The sequence below is a fragment of the Aulonocara stuartgranti genome (assembly GCF_965226115.1).
Source record: "Aulonocara stuartgranti genome assembly, chromosome: 7".
NCBI classification, from domain to species: domain Eukaryota; kingdom Metazoa; phylum Chordata; class Actinopteri; order Cichliformes; family Cichlidae; genus Aulonocara; species Aulonocara stuartgranti.
The window spans coordinates 58,506,576-58,527,225 of NC_138945.1; the positions used below are offsets into that span (position 1 = coordinate 58,506,576).

General features: G+C 37.0%; 1 long non-coding RNA gene across 4 annotated transcripts in view; it reads right to left on the reverse strand.

The window, feature by feature from the left end:
* Window positions 1–551: 551 nt before the first annotated feature.
* Window positions 552–20,650, reverse strand: part of LOC309709692 — a 98,648-nt gene continuing 78,549 nt past the window's right edge. For 2 of the 4 annotated variants that reach the window (XR_014277572.1, XR_014277573.1), the window contains one exon: window positions 552–934. This is a non-coding gene — a long non-coding RNA (uncharacterized lncRNA). Of the gene's footprint in view, window positions 935–5,174; window positions 5,198–17,909; window positions 18,231–20,650 lie in introns of those variants that run through there. The other 2 variants (XR_014277574.1, XR_014277575.1) reach the window with 2 other exon arrangements.

Below are 20,650 nucleotides of genomic sequence, written 5' to 3' on the forward strand. Positions count from 1 at the left end.
ACATGAAATGCTACCTCACCTCGTCAAAAACAGGCTTTTCAGTTTGGAAATGTTTCTTTTATTTCTTTTCTATTCACTCCCTTTCTTTTTTCATCTGGTGCAATAATTAAAATGACTGCTTTATCTCAGGTTTTAGTCATAGTGTGGCAGCACTCACTGTTGCATCTGTGTGCTGTGCAGAGATAGAGAGTCTGTGGAGGGCCAGGGAGCAGGCTCCAGAGATCCATCCATCTCAATCTGAGGCTACAGCTGACACCTTACAAAGAGGTACAATTAATAAGGGCATTATCCAGCAGTAGGCAACAATAGAGTCCTAAAGCAGAGACACCAACCTCAGGAGGCCCAGGGAGGAGAAAAAGGGAGAGTGTGTGTTTATGGGTGGGGGAAGGGAAAGCCAAAGTGCTTCAAAATGGGATGCATTACAAGCGACGTCTTCGGAACATGAATTACAATCTATTAAAACTGAGGTTTATGATGGATGATAGAGGCTATTTTGTGTGCTAAATGGGTCACATTAATTTTACTGCTCTAAAATCTTACATTTACCGAAGTTTAAATGATGAAAAGTCATTCATATTTTCAATACATCAAGTTGCTTAAGCTATGAAATTCCAGACTGGCAGAGCCGAATCTGAAAAACAAAACAAAAATGATTATTAGCTCTTTGTTTCATGACTGCTGTTTAATTTATGAAATGGTCATCATGAAATCTGAGCTATCAAATGCAGCATAACTGATAATGGAGCTCTCATGAAAGTGTCCTGTTAGTGCAGGTTGAGTGTAGCTCTGTGGTTCACAGGGGAGAGGGCGGGGACAACGCTGCACTGACATTTACAGCAATCCAGGAGTTGTTTGTGGTCACTGGACTGGAGGCAAACGCTGAACCCCAAAGGTCAGAGGTTGGGGCTAAATTTCATCCACAGTGGAGGTCCCTCTGTTGGAAAAGACAAACAGAGAAAACAGCTGAGGTGTGAAGTGTTCCTGGTGTCGGGGGAATCAATCAATCGTCATGTATAAACACAAAAAGGAACACCAAAGGACTACAGACCTGCCTAAATGTTGGTACAAAAAGTGTTTAACGTCGTAAAAAGAACAATAAACACATGCAGATCAATACAAGATGACGGGTGAAATAATAATCAGAGAACGTATTCTTAAATAACTCTTAAGGCTGCTCCAGTTTTTAAAAGGAGTCAAGAGTTCCCCCCCACAGTGATCTTTTTATATTTTCCTGCTCATTCCATGGGGAAAGGATGAGCTTGGTTATGGATTAACGCTGTGATCAATAACAAGATAGGAGCCCGGCTCTCTAAGCTCAAGAAAATTAATTCGAAATGCAGTCAAACTCTTATCGACCCGCAGCCAGGGGTTGCTTTCATTGCAGGTAGTTGATAATCCACCAATATTGTGATGAGCAGCTAATCTCTCATTTGAAATATGACCTCCGCCGCACATAATAAAAGTTAAGACTGGCCATGCATTTGTTGTCCATACAGCACGGTCCCCTGGCTTTTTTGTCAGTGGTGAGATTTTGTGATCTATTCCAGGAGTTTGAGTTAATCTTCGCTTTAGAGTTTGAGTCAATTAAACCAACTTAAAACATCTTGATTAGTAGCTGCTCTGAATTAATTATATGTAAATGGCGTATAACAGCTTTCAGATAAGATTTGATTTTTTCAACATTCTTTTTTTTTGACATACTAAAACTCATTTAAGAGAAGCTTTAAAAAAAGCTTTAAATAAAAGCTTGGCATGTGGAAATGCTTATGAAAATGATCATGGGTTAACTTTTGCATACTTTTTTTTTTTTTTTATTTAAAACACACCAAACAAATTAAGGGTTTGCTAAACATACAGCATTAGAGGTCTGAAAGAGTCCATCTTCAAACTCAAAAAGCAAATTTAATCAACTCTCATAAATTTAACTTTTGCAGGTTTAAATTCTTTCAAAACATTTCACATAGGTGATGAGAATCGCAATTTGTAATAATGTCCTAAATGTCATCAAACATCAATTTACTGGAGTAGCAAAAATGTTCCAGCAGAAAAGAAATCACTCTAGTCTTCTAGATTTTCTTCCAATTTCCGTTTACTTTCATTTACTTGGGCAATAATAGGAACAGCAGATAATGGCGATGAAGATGAAGGCTATTTAAATGTTGTGTTAATTATTATGCATCAAAGACAATTAATATTCAGTCTTCCTTTTCAATCAACAAATCAAAAGTTGTCCCTCCATGACACGGGGCAGCTCTTGTGATGTATCTTGGTCACCTCCAGCCAACATTATGCACAAACCTTAATCACTGAAGAGCCCGAGGAAAAGTGGTGTTATGCAAGTTTCAAATCAGAAGCCCAACAAAGCAGGTTAATTGATGATCAACATAGTCTGACTTTAATGAGGCCACGTTGCCCATGGCCAGGCCCAGTCCAGGGTATACGGGACTTTCTCCTGACTGCTCCACTTTCTTTGATCTTGTTTGCTTTCTCCACTGCTGGGACTGTCATTGTTGGTTTTAATTACTTCACCACCAAATGGTACAGATAAAAGATAGGTGTCTGTAATTAATAAAATCTCCATAAATTTGAATCACTAACCAGTCTCATTAGCTTCTGCCTTTTGTTTTGACTGAAGTTCTCATGTCATCTTTTTCCAGCTCTAACTATACAGAATAATATTACTTAGCCGAAGAAATCACTTGATATGCACCATATTTTCTGATAATCAAATTCACTGTAGGTAATTAAATGCAGCACATACTGTAGTCCTCCTGCAATGATTGAGGTCAGCCTGAAGGAAATGGCAATTGTTGTATTAAACCAATATAACACTCGAAAGTCTTTTCAATTAGTCATTTCTGAGGAACACTGGATGTCGATTTTAGTCAAGCTCAAAAACATAATCAAATTGTTGAAGAACTCATCTTTGATCATGTGTAATCAGGATCAGGGCTGTGTGATGCATCCCTGGGCCACAAACTAAATGAGTTGCAATGCTGCTGGCACTTACTGCTTTGGATGGCAGTCAGCTTGGCAGTCACAGAGCTGCAGTGTATTCACATGATAAAAAAAGCACAGTTACACAGAGGGGCATTTTGGGGGGAAAACACCTGTTGTTTTGGTGACTTTGAATACGTTAGCATTCTGATCAGATATGTGTTTTTAATGTAATCCCCCACAACCCCGCCTCTTCTTTTAAAGTTATTTCTTTTGCACAACTTGAACAACAATCTCTCAGCAAAAAAGAAAACAAAAACTTTATTCTTGAAGAGTTTAACACATTTCAAACACAATTTTGATTACACATACATCATTTTTTCAGGCTCACACCATTAAAAACAGACTTTATATTCAGTCATTCGGTCCATATTAATAATTCATTGCATTACAACATAAAGCACCTGTATTTTAAATATAATAAAGACATCCTTCCGTAAACATACTTTTTCTGTTTACCTGCAGCGTAAAAATAAAGCTATTCTCAATTATAGCACATCAGGTCAGACACAGGGAAGCAAGTCTTTGTTGCTTTGTGACAGTGCTCTATAATCTTGTAGAGAACAGCCTATCATTACCAGGCAGTGTGGTAATAGACTGACATGGATGCTATGGGGAGCAATTGATTCCACACATCAATCAGTAGGGAAACTCGCCTTAACGATTGCAGAGAAGTGGCTTGTTTGTCCTCAACATCGCGATAAATGCTAACACGAAGTGGTGCACAATATCTGCAGCTGAAAGCAGGGGCAGTTACTCATCATAAGAAATTCATTAGTCAACCCCTACTTTTCCCAGGTCCTTCTTCTGATATTGTCAAGCAATGTTTAATACCTTAAAATGTGCACTGATGTTCCCCAGCTTAGATAAAATGACAAAAAAGTGGCTACCAGCAACAAAGGAGTGATCTTAGTTTACATTTCAGACCATTAATCATGCATATCAGTGATTTTTTTTTAAAGCCTACAACACCGGATTTAGTAATCCTTGTTAATAAGCTATGTTTCAAGTCTACTGATGATAAAATAAACTACTAAAGAGATATTTTTAATATTAAATTTTATGATTCATTTTTAGTATATTCACTAATCCACAGATTTCTTTTTTGGACCTCAGATAATTTGCTTTTTTCTACTAACAAACAAAACTTTTGCCTTTTTAAAAAAATAAAAATAATACTCTATGTCTTTATCGGTGCCAGTTAGTATAAAAGTCACAGCTGGATGCAGAGAATATACTATGTTCTACTCTAAAAGAGAAGGGTCCCACCTGATTAAGAAGGGCAGGGGAAAGACTTTGGCAGGCCAATGGGAGAGGTCAAGGATAGACCAACCAGCTTCACTCCCCCACCACATCATTTTTGTATGACAGCACCACCCTAAGGTTGAAGTTCACTGAGACTTTTCATGAACAGAGCGCTTAGCGTCAAACACAAGATTAAAGCGGGGGTGTCGCATCTTGGCAGGACCAAATGAAAATATCAACTGCTAAGCCCCCCTCTGAAAAGCCAAGGGACAGGTATCTAATATTAGAGAGTAAGCCTAGTTAGCAAAGGCAGCCTGCTGCTTTCCACATTCTCAGTGGTGGTCAAAAGGCCAGCCTGGCTTTGGAATTGCTTTATTGGTGAAATATATTACAGTAGAGGCCTGCAGAACTACCTTATTAAGGAGGCAGAGAAGAGATGCCCTTGTGACATATAGCAGGAACTGAGGACATTTCCATATTACAAGACAAGAAAAAAAAACCCTCTGCTTTTCACAATTTAGAAAAAAATACAAATATAACCGAGGATTATTTCACTAAAATACAAACAGTCTGATACCGCAAAATAAAACTGAAATCAAGTATGGGATAAAAACTCAAAAAGGCACCAAGTATAGTAACATTACACCCGAAATTGATCATTTTAAAATGTTAATGTTTCACGAAAGTGCTGTGAGTGTCCTGTGAAATGTAAGTTTTATATTTTAAAGCTTAGACAAGCTATCTGAGCAGTGGTAACTCTTATAGCATATTCTGGATCTGAGGGAACACATTTTAGAAAGAAGCCATTTTGTTGTACACAAATGACTTGTTTTCGTCCCTCGCAGAGTAGCAACAGAAGCTGGTGCTTCAGCTCTTTAAGTGGCTTGGAAACATAAAAGAGGCTTATCTGCCCCTCTCATTTCTTCTGCCACACAATCAGATGACCTGAGGAGATCTAAAGAGAAACAAAGTCATTCAAAATTCTATCTATCTATCTATCTATCTATCTATCTATCTATCTATCTATCTATCTATCTATCTATCTATCTATCTATCTATCTATCTATCTATCTATCTATCTATCTATCTATCTATCTATCTATCTATCTATCTATTATTTTCAAAATGTCAAAAAGTTTCAGTTTCTTCAATTTCTTTTTGTATTTCATTTCAAACAGACAAATTGTCCAAAAATAAAGCAACGTCACATTTAAATAACAAGAAGGCAAAGCTCATGACCTAAGTTCACCCATCCTGAAATGAAGACATACACAAATTCATCAGTCTGAAAACACAACTGTGCGGTTATAATAAGTGAAATCAATTCACTTATATATATTCATATATATGAATTCTTTAATTTACACCTTCCCACGTGTTTACTATTAAAATTGCTTATTACGGGTATTACTTTTGTTTTATCAAAATTAAAATAAAGAATAAACACACATTGTAAAATATTTAAATTATTTAAATGGATGGTGAGATTAAAGCATATATAATTAGTTTTAAATGAAATTTAGAAAAGTATGCCCCACGTACCATTCCTTCTTTTTGACATTGTAGGTAAATAAACAGCTTAAAGATATTTTCTCCATATGATCCTTGCCAACGCCTATTTTTTTTTTCTGTTACATCGCACTATTAATAATCAGAAACTCTAGTAAGACATGAAGCTGATCTCGAGGCTTTTCTATAATCCCTCCCCTGGAAGTGGTCTTTACTGGAAGGCTAGTTTGTGATGGGCTCACCCAGTAGCACAATGTTGCATTGGGATACAGCATTCAGCTTAAGCCAACTTATCAACTACATTCAAAGCACATCCATTGAGCTATGCGGGGAGACTTTTTGCCGATCTATTAAAAATACTCTTATCTGTATTTAGCATATGCTGTGTATGTCAGTGCTGGCAGCTTTAGACGGATTTACACTCAAAACACCTCAAGGTATTCTTGAGCTGAAACTACTGATAACATTCTGAAAGTTCTGCAGACAAGCAGGTTTTACAAATAGATAAATTCATTCAGCACGCTGCTATATCGTATATTTACTTATTGTTATTTTTTGGTGGACAATAACTGTTTTTAAATACCATTTTGCCCTTTATTTCTTTAGTGTTTTTTTATTTTTATTTTTAAGAATCATTCTTTTCCTTCCACCTGCATATAAATAAAAGCTCTTTTAAATATTTATTTATTGCTTGATCACACAAATACAACAATTTACAAAGTTAACAGAACAAGGAAATAACTTTTTGTAAGGTCATCTTGTTTTTTTTACTTTTGATAATAATAACAGTTTATTAAATATTTTTTTTAAGTTGATCTTTATTTTGTTGGGTAAAGTGAGAGAAGAGCAAAATTGTTTCTTGTAGAGAAACAAACAGTCAAACAAGGCGGTCAGTATAAAAGAATTGCTGTTGCTAGTTAACAAGAACTTTTTGGAATCCAGCAGCAAATAATGTGGAAATAATCCACGCATCAGGCTTTCGGTGCGTTTCAGTGGGAAGTCCTTCAGAGGAAACACTGGGGCTGCAGAAAGCCTCACATTCTCTCTTTCTTTCACTTTTCTTTCTTTGCAGCAGACAAGGCTTATTTGTACTGCGGGATAATTACTATTAGACATAGGCAAGCTCATGTTTACTTTAACTAAGATGTAATTACAGCAAAAATTTGTTGAAATTTTAAAAATACACAAACTGATTTAGGGCTTTCTCGGGCAGTAAGGAGAAAAAGAACATTTATTTTTCCAAATCTAAACATATGCGAGGGGAATTTATTTATTCACAGAATTATCATGGCTTAACTTCCTGTTCTGATATTTATCCATAGATTTTTGTTGTTCTGGAATATGTTTAAAATATTAATATGTTGGGGTTTTTTTTCAATTGCAGGCAAACCTTTATTTAACTCTGCTCTCTGGGCAGTAGAGGTTTGGCCTTTGAAGCGATTGAGAAAGAGCACCGTTATTCATGCTGCATTCAGTGCTGAGAACTGAGACTCCAAAAACAGCAGTATCCTCTCATACCTGTTGAGAACACTTTCATCCTTAATGGGCTCATTAGCCACATTGTTAATTGAGTGCTATTCAGGCCAACATCAAAGCTAATAATAATTGTTTACTTACTTACTTACTTCACTAAAATGGACCCAACTGTAGCATAATGCTGCTCTCTTGGAAGCTATATGTTCATAAAGGGACATATATTTATGAATAAACTGGGGGGAAAAATGGGACACTCATCATTAACAGTCTCCCTTCACACTTCACACACACAGAGAGACACACACACAGAGAATGCTGAGCCTTTTGTGGACGTTTTATATAACAAAGCTGCTTCAGTTTGACTGAAAAAAAGAAAAACGAACACACAAAAAAGTTAATTTAAAATTTACAGCTTTTGCATTTGAAACCTGTCACTGCCTTAAAAGTTTTCAATAGCTTGTTTTAATTATTTTTTTTATTTGTTTTTACTTTTTGTATAAAAAAACCCCCAAAACAAATGCATTATGGTTACGAAAAATAGACAAAGAACAAATAAATGTTCAGTGTAATTATGCAGCAACACTGGCACTAATAATTCTACAAGTACTACAAACAACTGCAATAATAATAATAATAATAACAATAATTATAATAGTAATTTATTTTTTTATTTATATATAAGAACATATATTTTATTTTTGAGTTCTTGTCCTGTAAGTTTTCTCCTCCCACGCGCTGCTGCCATATTAGTGGATAATAGGATCCGAAAATGGAAGCTAACTCATTGGAATTAAATTTATCAGCATGTGCTCAGAGGTAATAAGCTGTCAGTTATAAAATGAAGATTTGTATTTAGATATATGATAGGAAGAAAAATGAATAGGCAAAATAAATGAAGCTGCTTTACAACTAAATTACTTATTTGGAGCCAACAGACCACGAAGAGAATTATGATGATGACAATGATTATTGCAGATAATATTTTCCCTATGGAGGTGAAGATAGCAAATATGAAAAAAAAAGTCATGCAGGTCCATAAAGAGTTAACAGGAGGGAATGTTTGCAGAAATGTTCTGATAGAAGGAACCAAACCTTGAGGCATTATCAAACATTATAATGGAGGAAATCTAATTAGCACTAAGGAGGGATGTTGCTGTTGAAAACCAGACTCGGAAAAGTGCTGACTGACTCACAAATGTTTATATATAGAGATATAATAAGCAGCAAAGATTGCTAATTTTTAAACCTTCTGACAATCACACATAGTGCTAATTATATACATTTGTGGAAATGCTTGTAAAACAGTCTCACTTTAACTACGATTACAGCCCAGTGGGGAATCTGAATATCCATTTCAAACTGAAATTTTCATCATAGCAGGATTTCTATTTTTAAAAGGCTGAGCTGATGAAAGCTGGTCTAAGCTACACCTAGGCTTGGGGCTAAAGCAGCTGCATTTCAATTGATTAGGTAGCCATGCATGATGAAAGTTTTAATAAATGACACCATAGTCAAAACATTTCAAAGAAAACAATCCCTGCTGTATGCCAGCATACTGCAAATATGCCAGAAACCACATGGGAGAATTAGATGAGAGGAAAGTGAACACAACTGGGTAACACATAGGCAAATTCAAACACACTGAATTTAACAATATATGACAGTAAGTGTCTTATTATTGCTTATTTTTGTCTGGTTTCCCCACCAACTAATTTGTAGTTTGCGTAAGATGTCATTCTGCTATTTTTTAGGTGACTTGACAGCTGTGAATTGTTATTATTTATCTGTGCTGTGTTTTAAAGAAACTATTTTTACCAGAACAAAGACATTTGGAGAATTATAGGTAAGAATTATAAATATGTTTATGAAAAGAAACAAGCATCAAGGTTGGAAAAATCTATCTACAAAAACAAAAGTACTGAAAGCTGCTGGAGGTTTTAATATTTTAACATATATATATATATATATATATATATATATATATATATATATATATATATATATATATATATATATATATATATCACTTATTGAGAGAGAGAGGGAGATGTGATAGATATGTTTTTTTTCATCTGAGGAGCCTGGTGAAAACAAGCAAAGAAAAGTGTATTAAAAATGTCGTGTCTATAGGGCTCATGTCTGATGTCTGTCAAATCATTAAAAAGGAGAGGCACTGTTATCGAATGCTCGGGATCAGCAATAGTGGTGGCACATCACTGAGATGAGGTATGTCTTCCATGGGGGCAACTTGAAGGCCTTTTGTGAATTTATAGAGTGCGATAAAATCAGCTTCATATTTCTCTGCGAAATCGGCTGATGAAAGAAGCCTGGGAGAGAATTACATGGCAAGAGTTTTGTCACCAGACTCATAGGCTTTATAGGCTGGGAATTGAAAAGGTAATGAGAAAAGCCATGCTGCAGTTTGGCTGTGTTTAATAAGTCATCATGCCGCTATCTATTGTTAGTCGCGCAGACCCCACCAAGATTGTGTTTTCACCATACTTAATACTCTGCAGCTAGCGGGCATTTCAATGGATATAATACATCCAGCGCGGAGGAGAAAGCTAGCAGCTTATAGCACAGACACCATTACACAGAGTCGTGTGATAACAGTGAACAAAGAACAAAGTCTAAAAAATGAGACTGTTCTCCAGTTGCTTCTCTTCTTGAAGAATATGTGATTGCAATTAAGATAGATAGCTTTACCCCCCCCCCCCCAAAAAAAAGGCAAATTCTGGGATGGGCTAATTACACGCACAACTTACAAGTATAATTCTCCCTTTCTGCACAATGGAGTTTGTGTCTGTGCATGTGTGCAAACACACAGAATTCGGGTTGCAGTCGACAACAAGATAAAGAGTGAGGTAAATGCTGTCCTCAGGATACTGAGGATGATACTTGGCAGATGTATTTTTCTCCTTTTTAAAATTTGTTCATCTCATAACTCATCAAACAAATTTCCACCATCCCAGTGATCTCTTTATTCTTCTCACAGATTTTCTGTCTCTTAGTAAACTCGGCACACAGGAGGATAACAAAAAAAAAAAAAAGCAGCCTGAAGGAAAATGAATTTAAATGTGAGCTGATGATGAATGGATGAACTGATTTTCTGGCAAGAATTAAAGCTTTGTAACGACACTTGACACAGACTGGATAAAAGGAAGAGTAAGACTAAAAAAAATTAAAAATGATAGGACTACTTTTTACAGTTTGTGTAATTACTGTGTGACATATAATGGGGCATATTTTCCATTTTGACAGCACACTCTACAGCCATCTTTTGTCTTTATGTCACTGCCTCTGGGTATGCATGAAAACAAGACTATTACTACACTCAAACCTGGCCAGACTGTTTGTTGTGCAGTTGTAAACTGCCATTTACTCACATGAGCAGACTTGTTTTAAGAGACAGGCTTGTCATATGCTCTGATCAACGAGAGTCAGTGTGAGGGATTTCTGGAGCGTGCAGAGTTTTTAACATGGAAATTGGCTTTGAACCCCATCTGCACAGGTCGGCACATCTTTGGGCAAAGCTCTGGTACTGCTGACAGGGAAAATGAACCATCAATTCTTTATAATGTGGCCTGATTATTATCCTACTTACCCCCCCCCCCCCACCCCCCCCCCCCACAAATTTAAACTGCAAATGTCTGCACTCTATAAAATCTGCAAACTCAGAGAAAGAGAAGAACTTATGTCTTCTCGCTCTTTTTTTTGGAAAAAAAACAAACATTCAAATTGAAGCACCATCAACACTGCAATTTCAAACTAAAATAACCTCATCAACTAAACACTTTTAGAAAAGTGCTTGGTGGTTTTACTAACACACTTCAACACGTTTTCCAGCATACAAAAATCCATCATATCCATCTGATATCTGAAAAGAATGCACCTCTACATCTGAGATAAAATATTCAAGCGAATTAAATGTTTTATATAGGTTTAAGGTAAGGCGCAAATGTTACTTTAACATAAAATTCTGGAACTATGAAATGATTAAAAGTATCCTACCTGTGTAGAAATGTTGATTTCCAAATCAAATCAAAACCAAAGGAAACGAAAATAAAGGTTTTTACTGTATATGTTAGGTTCTTAACAAGTGAAATGGGAGTCTGACTGTGAAATGTGATACAAACCAGAGCAAAGTTTGAATGAAGCATGTTCAGCAACTTTGGGAAGGGATCTGTCAACGGCCAATCTGAGATGTCTTTATTTGACACGACTGGTTTTGTTAGGTCTCTTGCGCCAGTCCAGCCTGCCGGTGTCCCTTTCACCCCTAAAAGCAGCTGGGCCCTGACCTCTGCAGCACTGGCCCTCAAAGCCGAGCTCTTTTCAGCTCAGGCATATAGGGAACCTCCCCATTCCCTCCCACAAGCAACATCCCATTCAGCTGCAGAGATAACTTTATTCATCTTGTGCATCATTGTATCCAGTTGAATGCAGATACTATGCAGACACTTGAGTGAATTGAACTAGCAAGCGTGCATGTGTTAAGGACAGGAAAGAAGGGGAGGTGTTATGTCTTAATTTCTTCATTTTGACAGAAAATTCATGCGTGGGTTCACTTTGAAAAGCCACCTTCAGCCGTTTCATTTCAGTGTGAGTGCTTGGAGCATACCTGAGGTATCAGATTTTTAGGAAGACGTGTTAAGATGACATTTTAGCACTTAAAATATGCAATCATGCCAAGAAATTTAAATAAATTCAGGAAATTACACCAGTGTCTGCAGATGATTTCTCTCCGTTACTGGTGCTAATTTACATGAAAGTGCTAAACAGCTATTTTTTTTCTCTCTTTTTTTAAATTGGTAAACTCTGGACAGACAGCTGGCAGGGACAGTTGAGCTTATGTTCACCTGCCTAACACCAAAACAGCACCAGGACCACCCTGCTTTTCTCTCATCATTCATATTCAAGCCAGGGCCTCTTGACAAGTCTGCTGATCTCACTCAATGTTTTGTGATTTGGACAATACGTTTTTCACTGTGTGGGCAAAAATGCTGAGGCCATCACACTTCTTGAAGCCAGTCTTGTGAGACTCAACTGAGGCAGAAGGTCTCAATTCTTCCTCCTCTGTGAGAGTTATCTCTGTCTAACGCTGTGGTCAGATAGAGCATGGGATTCTCGGTTTCCATACTAATGTGGTAAAAAAAACCAAACCCCAAAACACACAATTTACGTATAACTTCTGATTGAACATAAAGATTCAAATTTAAACAATCTTCTCTCCTGAAAGTTTCTCATTTTAAAGCTAATATTTTCTTTTTTCTTTTATATAGAATTTGACAGAATTTCAGCAAAACATCTAAATACAAAATCCTCACCGTAACATTTTATTTATAATGCTGTTCTTTGTATAACATTATTATACAAAATACAGCATTGAGTGAACTTTTTTTTTACAAATAGAAGTGGCTTGGCTGCCCAAATAGACGTGCATTTATCATTACACCGTTTGATATTAGACATAGTTTTTCATCTGTTTCATCACTTGTTTACAAGTCAACAAATATAAAGATAATATAAATAAATACCACAAACTTTAGGCTTTTCGCACCACTTTCAATCTGTGGTTTAATACGACGTAAAACGCAGTGGCACTCAAAAATATGATTCTCAATAAAAAGCGTGAATATTTGTGATGTAGCCAGTGGTAAAAATCCTTTTGGGGATTTCGATATCTAAAAGAGAGAGGTTTATACATTAGCGCTGTAGTTGCAAAACACTGTTGATATTCAAATGATTATTGTGCAAAATCTGGGATAAGCTTCTGTGTGAGAGCTCTTCTAAGTGCCTACAACTATTGCTAATTCCCCTCACCATTGTGGGCCGGACAAAGGCCTTAATCCCATTTCACTTTTGCAGAAGGCTGGGGCTATTTTCCCTCTCATAAACCAACAACACTCCCCCAAGCCAGAGCTGAGAGGTTCTGAGAAAGGGGCCAGTGTGTGCATACTTCAAGGCTTTTTTGTCCAGCTTGGCTAGTGCTCTGCATAAACTTTTAAGTGGTCCCAGTAGGCCTCAAACACCTTTTGGCAGAAAAAATAAGCTACCACAAACTGTAAAAAGGAAACCAAACACTCTCTTAACCTGGACAATACAAAAGAAAATATATGAAGTCTTTTATAACTCAGATTGGGTCTGGGCTGCAAAGAGTTAACACGCTTTTTTCAGGCGCTATAGTAAAGGAACTTTCATTCTTCTGAAAGCAGCTCTCTTTCTCTGCATTGTAAATCCTTTAATACATTATTTATAACATGGTGGTCCACTATCAAAGAAAGTGGAGTAGAACAGGATTCAGTTCTTGTACTTTGTAGTATAGCTCTAGTTCGCAGTGAAAATAAATCCACTTCTCTGACTTTGACATAATATTTTCTCTTTGTTATTGAACCTACTTTAATTCTACCTTTTAAATTTATGATTTAATTAAAACAAGAGACACTTTAAGGGATTTTGTCCATTCCAATTATAATTTCATCACAGAACCCTCACTGCAAATATGAAAAAAAATATCAAGACATACAATAACTTTGATTTTTATTGAACTCTGCAGTATGTCATTTTTGAATTTTATGTCATATTTGAAGAATAATTTAAGTCTGATTATCACTTAATTTCCCTTTTGAAAACAGGGATGATGAATGTAACATATATATGTAAAGACTGTCTTTTTTAATATTAAATTGCATTTTCTTAACAACAACAAGAGCAGAATATGTGCAAATGCGAGTTCGTGAATATATGCATGACTGGCGAAGCTGCCTGGAACTGAGAGCAATGCCACTAGCTCAGTTGTTTAGTAAGTAAGTGATGGCTTTATTCAGCTGCTGTGTCATGCAGTGCATGTGAACCAGCATGCAGACCAGCATGTGGCCTGTGTTGGCTCATGTTAGGTGTGTAGTTGGAGGGTTTACTCGCACTTAAAAAGGAGGGGCACAGCAAATACAAATCAGCCAGGAATTTTCTTCGACAGCCAGACAAACCATTCTCCTTTAATCTTAATCAATTAGACACCCATGAAGTGCAAACAAATCACAAACCTGTCAGCATACACAATACAGTGTAAAGAATCTGCAAATTACATGCAGTGTAGACAAGCTGTACCCCTTCCTACAACGCTGCTGGGTTGAGTTCCCTAAAAAGCTTCACATCACTCAGCTCATATTTGTGCCACTGACTTACAGTATAATAAAGAGGATCTCTTTGCTAAGATGCCCACCGGAGTCCAGAACTGTTAGTTTAATATCCACTGGGATCCACTGGGGTTAGTGTAGCCTTTCACATACAATACTCAGTCCTGGAAAGTGATACGTCTTTGCTTGATGTTAATGGTTTATAACATCCCATGATAGCTAAATTTATCTCTGGAAAACCTGGCCTAATGATATTTCCCTTGCTCAAGTTGACAAAGAGAAAATCCATGGTTAAAGTACTATTGAATTTTCACACCTGCATACAGGGAGTCATGTATCACATTGTTTCGACTCTTAACTGCACAAAAGTACACCTGAGGGTTTTCTTACTGCTCGGGGGTGGAGTGTTGGGGGTCAAGAAAACCCACCATACCTATTTCTTGGTTAACATTTACACTGGTTGACAAGTAAAGAGAAACACAAAGCTTGAACATTTGTCAAAGCCATATATGAGATAATATTCCTTTGCTAATTTATGTGTTAATGACAATTATTTCATTTATGATATGTTAATTGTAACTTTGTGATATTAAATAATTGTGAAAAACTGGTTGGTACAGCCATTAAACATAGTGTGATTAGTAACATTGTTTCTTATTACTATAGCGACTTTTTTTTTAAAGAAGGAACAGCTGTTGAATAGATACAATGTTGTGACAAACTGCTACTCAAAGCATACTACCAGTAACCTGTAAGTATTTAAAGAGGAAGATGACAACTGGTAATATGAGGATAATCTACTCAAAAATGGTACATTGTGTTTCAGATATAGCCAAGTGCAAATTTGATTTAGTTCCATCAAATATGCAGACATTTTAGTGGGTTGTTTGAAGATTTTATTTGTTAACCACTACCGCATGTTTCAGCTGACTAACCTTATCCATGTAGTTATTTTTTGAGCACTTCCTCTCCATAACCTAAACCAAGTAGCTTCGGTTGTCTAAACCTAACCAAACCTTAACCATACTGTACTTGTCATAAGCAGATGTTGTAGGAATAATCAAGTGGAAAATGTTGGCAGCAAATGCTCAAAAATGTTGTCACGAGCGTAATCTGGGTTTCCGAGAAATCATCCAATATCAGCGGCCTGTCTGGTGAGTGGGTTGTGTAAAAATGATCTTTGCAACCAACATGTTGTGAGTTTCCCCACAGTAAATGTCCTGGCAGTAGGATCTGGCACAAGAATCATTTGCAGGGTGTCCTGATTCAGTTACTAATATCCATTCAACTGAATGCTGTCTGTGGTTGCAAAATCTAATTTAACCCATTTATCCAGCTTCGAATGTAATGATCACAGAATCTACTCACATACTCAGTAAGCCTGTATGTATGCTTTTGCTGAAATCGCTGTGTTTCTTTTTGTAGTATTAGTGTGGCATTGCATTTAACCACTTTTGATCCTCTTCTGGCTACAGATTTATAGTTTTCCTTCAATGAGTTTCAAAGTGCGTTTTGGCACCTGTCATAAAAAGTAGAAATTGAAAAATATAGTGTTTAATGTCAGTTTCTTAGACAAACTTTTTTTAATCCTCTATCACAGCTTCTTTAGAATGATATATTCATTGAATCAAGAAAAGAGTATTTTCTTTATTTGGAAAGAAATACCAATTTAGAAAGCAAACATTATACAGAATGGCTTTCATGCTTGTAGTGTATGAAAACTTTAAAAGAAGCATCTATAAGAGCAAGATATTAGTAGCATTTATAGTTGTAATAGCATTATTAGCAATAATACATTTATTAGTTATGTAAAATCATCAAAAGATCTTTTTTTTAATCAAAAACTAAAACCCCTCTCTTAGGAGGCAATGAAGAAGCGTCCTGTTCAGATATCCATACCACCTCAGCTGGCGCCTTTCGATGAAGAACAGTACTGGCTGTGGTCTTAGCACATCCTGTGGGACCAAGATCCACACTAACTCTAAGGCTGAGCTCAGAGACCCTTTGGAGAAAACTCATTTCTGTTGCTTCTTTCAGTCAGTATTCACACCAAAGGTGAGTGTAGGCACATAGATTAAACTGTAACTTGACAGCTTTTAAATTTACGCCCACCTCTTTCTTCACCACAGCAAACTGTTACACCATCCAAACCAATGTGCCTGTCAATTTCTTGTTGCACTCTACCCTCACTTGTGAACAAGACCTCGGGATACTTGAACTTCTCCACTTTGGGCAGGAACGTATTTATCCATGACCAGGCATCAGTACTCCACCCTTTTCTAGCTGAGAACCATGGCCTCAGATTTGGATGTGCTTATTCTCCACCCAGCTACAAACCACCTCAGTGTAATCTAGGAGCCACTGCCTCATGGAGCCAAAAGAAGCACATCATCTGCAAAGAGCAGGACAAAATCATTTGTACCTCTGGAGTTTGCAGTCAGTAGGATGAAGGTAAAACTGAGTTTGAACTAGTTTGAAGTAGTCTGAACTGTGAGGTGTGCTCTAGTAGTATGGAATTCCAGGTCGATTATCACAGTCCATTAGGTTGTAGTGAATGTTGAACTTTAGAGTAGCCCCTTATTTCTAATCCATTGTGATGAGGGTGAGGAGGATTTCCATTTTGGGAAGCTCAGGATAGAACCCTTTCTTTTTGCAGATGATGTGGTTCTCTTATCTTCATGACGCTATGAACTTCAGCATGCAATGAAGTGGTTTGCAGCCAAGTGTTAAACAGCTAGGATGGAAATCGCACATCCAAGTCTGAAGCCATGGTTCTCTGTTTGAGAGAGAGGTTGCTCTAACTGAAGGAGTCATAGCATCTTGGGATCTTATGCACAAGTAATGAGAAAGTGGAGCGTGAGTTCAATTGGCAGACTGGTGAGGCATCAGTAGTAATGAAGGAATGGTTTCAAACTGTTGTAGTGAAGAAAGGCACTGAGCCATCTGCGTTCGAACCCTGTGATCCTGAGATCAAGGCCCTGAATACAAGTCGCCGAAATGAGTTTTTTCTGAAGGGTGGCTGGGCTCAGCAACACACAGGGTGATGAACTCAGACATCCAGAGAAATCTCAAAGCCATTTCAAAAGGAGTGGCAGCTGAGGTGGTTAGGGCATCTGGTAAGCATCTCTCCTGGATGCCTACCCATGGAGATTTTCTGGGCATGCCAAACTGGGAGGAGATCCTGGGCTATACCCAAAACCCATTAGAGAGATTATGTATCTCATCTAACCTGGGAAAGTCTCAGGATCCCCCACGAGGAAGTGGAAAGTATTTATTAGGAGAATATCTGGATATATACCTGAATATTTGGAATATCCTGCTTAGCCTGCTGACACTGTAACAAAACTTTCAATAAAGAGGAAAACTGTGGCTGGATGGATGGATGGACCACCAGAGGAATTTTTGCCATGTAATGCATGTATAGAACTGTGGATGCAAATCCTGAGAGACTAAATTTAATCAACTGCTAGCCAGACACTCAAAACAGAAATGCAGGAAACTGGTGACCCAGCTGAAGCCAGTCCTAAGAATTGCATGGTAATTATTTGCTATAGTTAATGTGACTTTATGGACTAATGCACTAATAATGCAGAAGCTGGGATTTATTCATATGTATCAGATACATTTATCAAATTACTTCAGTCATAGGCAAAAAAAACACAAAAACAAAACATTACTTGACTAACAACACTACACTAGCAAAGCACTGTTAACACGAATGCATGTCTGCATATGCACAATGAACTCCTCCTTAAGGAACCTAGTCTCTGGACACTGAAAAAATGGTCACTGTTACTATGGTTAGCGACCTGTCCTGGGCGTGCATCTCGTATTATGGTAGCTGGAATAGGCTCCAGGCCAAACACGACCCTGGTAAGGGGAAGAGAATGGATGGATGTTAACTATGGTAACCATTGTAATATAGAAATATTGCTTTAATAGTGTTGCAAATAGTTTTTAGACAGCGGCAAGTCTACCTTTAAACGAACAGTTTTGTATTAGGATCATATATATATATTAAATACATATAATATAATGTCTATAACACGGTATCATAACACATCAAGTGTAAACTGTGTCATTGATATATGGTGAGATGTGAGACCACTGAGGTCAGTAAAAATAACATTTATTTACTGTGTTAATCTGGCTCTTACCATCACACAAGACTAAATGTGCACTAGAGCTAAACTTGGGCACAGCTGTACTAATACTGTACTAAATACAGGAACCAATAAAGCAACACATTGGTTTATACTTCTTATACTCCTCAAGAACATTATCAGAGCACGTGACCATCACAGTATATGGAGTATGGAGAAGAAATCAGTTGGGGAAACTGGACGGCGCAGTAGAAGGGCATCACTCCAGCCCTACAAAATGACCTCAGTAGTGTTCACACTTAGTACATGTGACAGATTACACAATATGTGACAGTAAGGTTTTGAACTTCACTATTTAACAAGGTCCTTTAGCAAGGTCTGATGTGTGATTTAAGTGCTCCCTTAATTCTTCTGACCAATGTATTTATTCCTTTAAACAAGAAAACTAGATGAAAAATATGAGCATGATGAAGGTGATTATAATCAATCTCCAGTAGAACGTGAATGTGCTTCAAAATATCGACCAACTGTTAAGATAACTGCGCATAGATACAAGTTTTGGGCTGACCAACCCACCACTTGGCTGACTCTCATGTGTCCATAAAGCTGCATTTGACCTGTTTTATTAGCCTTTGACAGAAAGAGTGTGCTTACATTTTTCTTTTCTTTACCGCCAAAGAAAGATGGAGCCAGTGGACTAGCAAAGGTTTGCTAATTAAATATCTACAGTCATCAGTGATCATCTGCAGCCATTTTTGCCTGCTCACCAAAAAGACTTTAGAAAACACAAAGACAAACATGCAATGGTCAATGATGATTGACCATTGCATGATTTACATATATAATTAGTTATTATTTAGCCGGAGTTTATAGGGTTATGCGAATAAATGTTGTCCTACAGTATTTTATTCAACAAACAGCACAAATATGCTTGATGATACAGTACACTGTTGAAAGCTTCGTGTACCATTTTTAAAGAAGCAAACATAACATGAGGTGACAAATTAACTTGTCACTGGTGGAAATTACTCATACTGTAGTTATGAACATATTAAAATGCTTTTAACTTGCAAAAGCAATCCACATCCACTCAACACATATTGGAAGATAATTAATGAAAAGACAAAACAGACAAAAGTTCAGTTATCCCTGAAAGGTGACAACATCAAAAACAGAGCATCTGGCAACTCACAACACGAAAATCAGCTGTGTCTCTGAAAGAATCTGTTACTGACGAATATTTGAGGTGTTAAATGACATACTTTAATGGTTTTCAGTAAGTAAATAGAACCCCTGAAGGAAACAGATATTATAAAATGCTGGCACATTTATTCACAAGTTTGTATTTCAAACTATTCCATATCCAAACTTACACTAAGCTACTGTAATTCACTACTTTTGTATATCTCACATTTTGTAAAGCCTGCTAAGGGACTTTCTGCTCTTGATTTTGAAGAGAATATAGTGTGTGTAGTTTCCATTTCTTCACTGACTGATGACTAACAAGGCATTTGCTTTATTGGCAGCTACTAACCTAAACACCAGCCTTTGCAGTGGATGTGCTAGCAGTCTACAACACTGAGGAGTTATGTCAGGTCAGGAGGACAGCAAGGAGAAAGCCCATTTGCTATCATTCATTTGGGTTTTGTACTGTAAATATTTCCCCTGGTCTGTCAAGGTCTACTTTAACATCCCCCGAGGTGTGTGTTAGAGAACATGACCTCCAGTGGAAGTGACTTCCCACTCACCTTAAATACCTGCTGAAGTCCCTGCAAAAGAATATCATGGGTTCGTACATCCAGAACATTTTATGTACCATATGCAGACATTGCAAGCATCTAGTGTGTCATTTTATGAAAAAAATAATAATATGCAGCAATACAGTGCAAAAAAATCTCAGCATTTAATATGTACTTGGGTTTATAACCCCAAGCTGCCCCCTGCAACTTCTTCCCTCTTCCCTAGAATGACATTTAAGTTGAAGAGTTGTCCTTTTTGACAGAGCAATGTCAATATATTGGCAGAAGTGCTGGGGATGCTATATTAACCTCCTAAGACACGAACTCTTCCACGGCATGCATTTTTAATTTATCTTTGACATTAGGGCTGATTGGCACCTGATGAATGTAAAAACAAAGAATTACCAGTTTTTTGTTGTTGTTTTTTTACCTAATTTTTGTTCTTGAG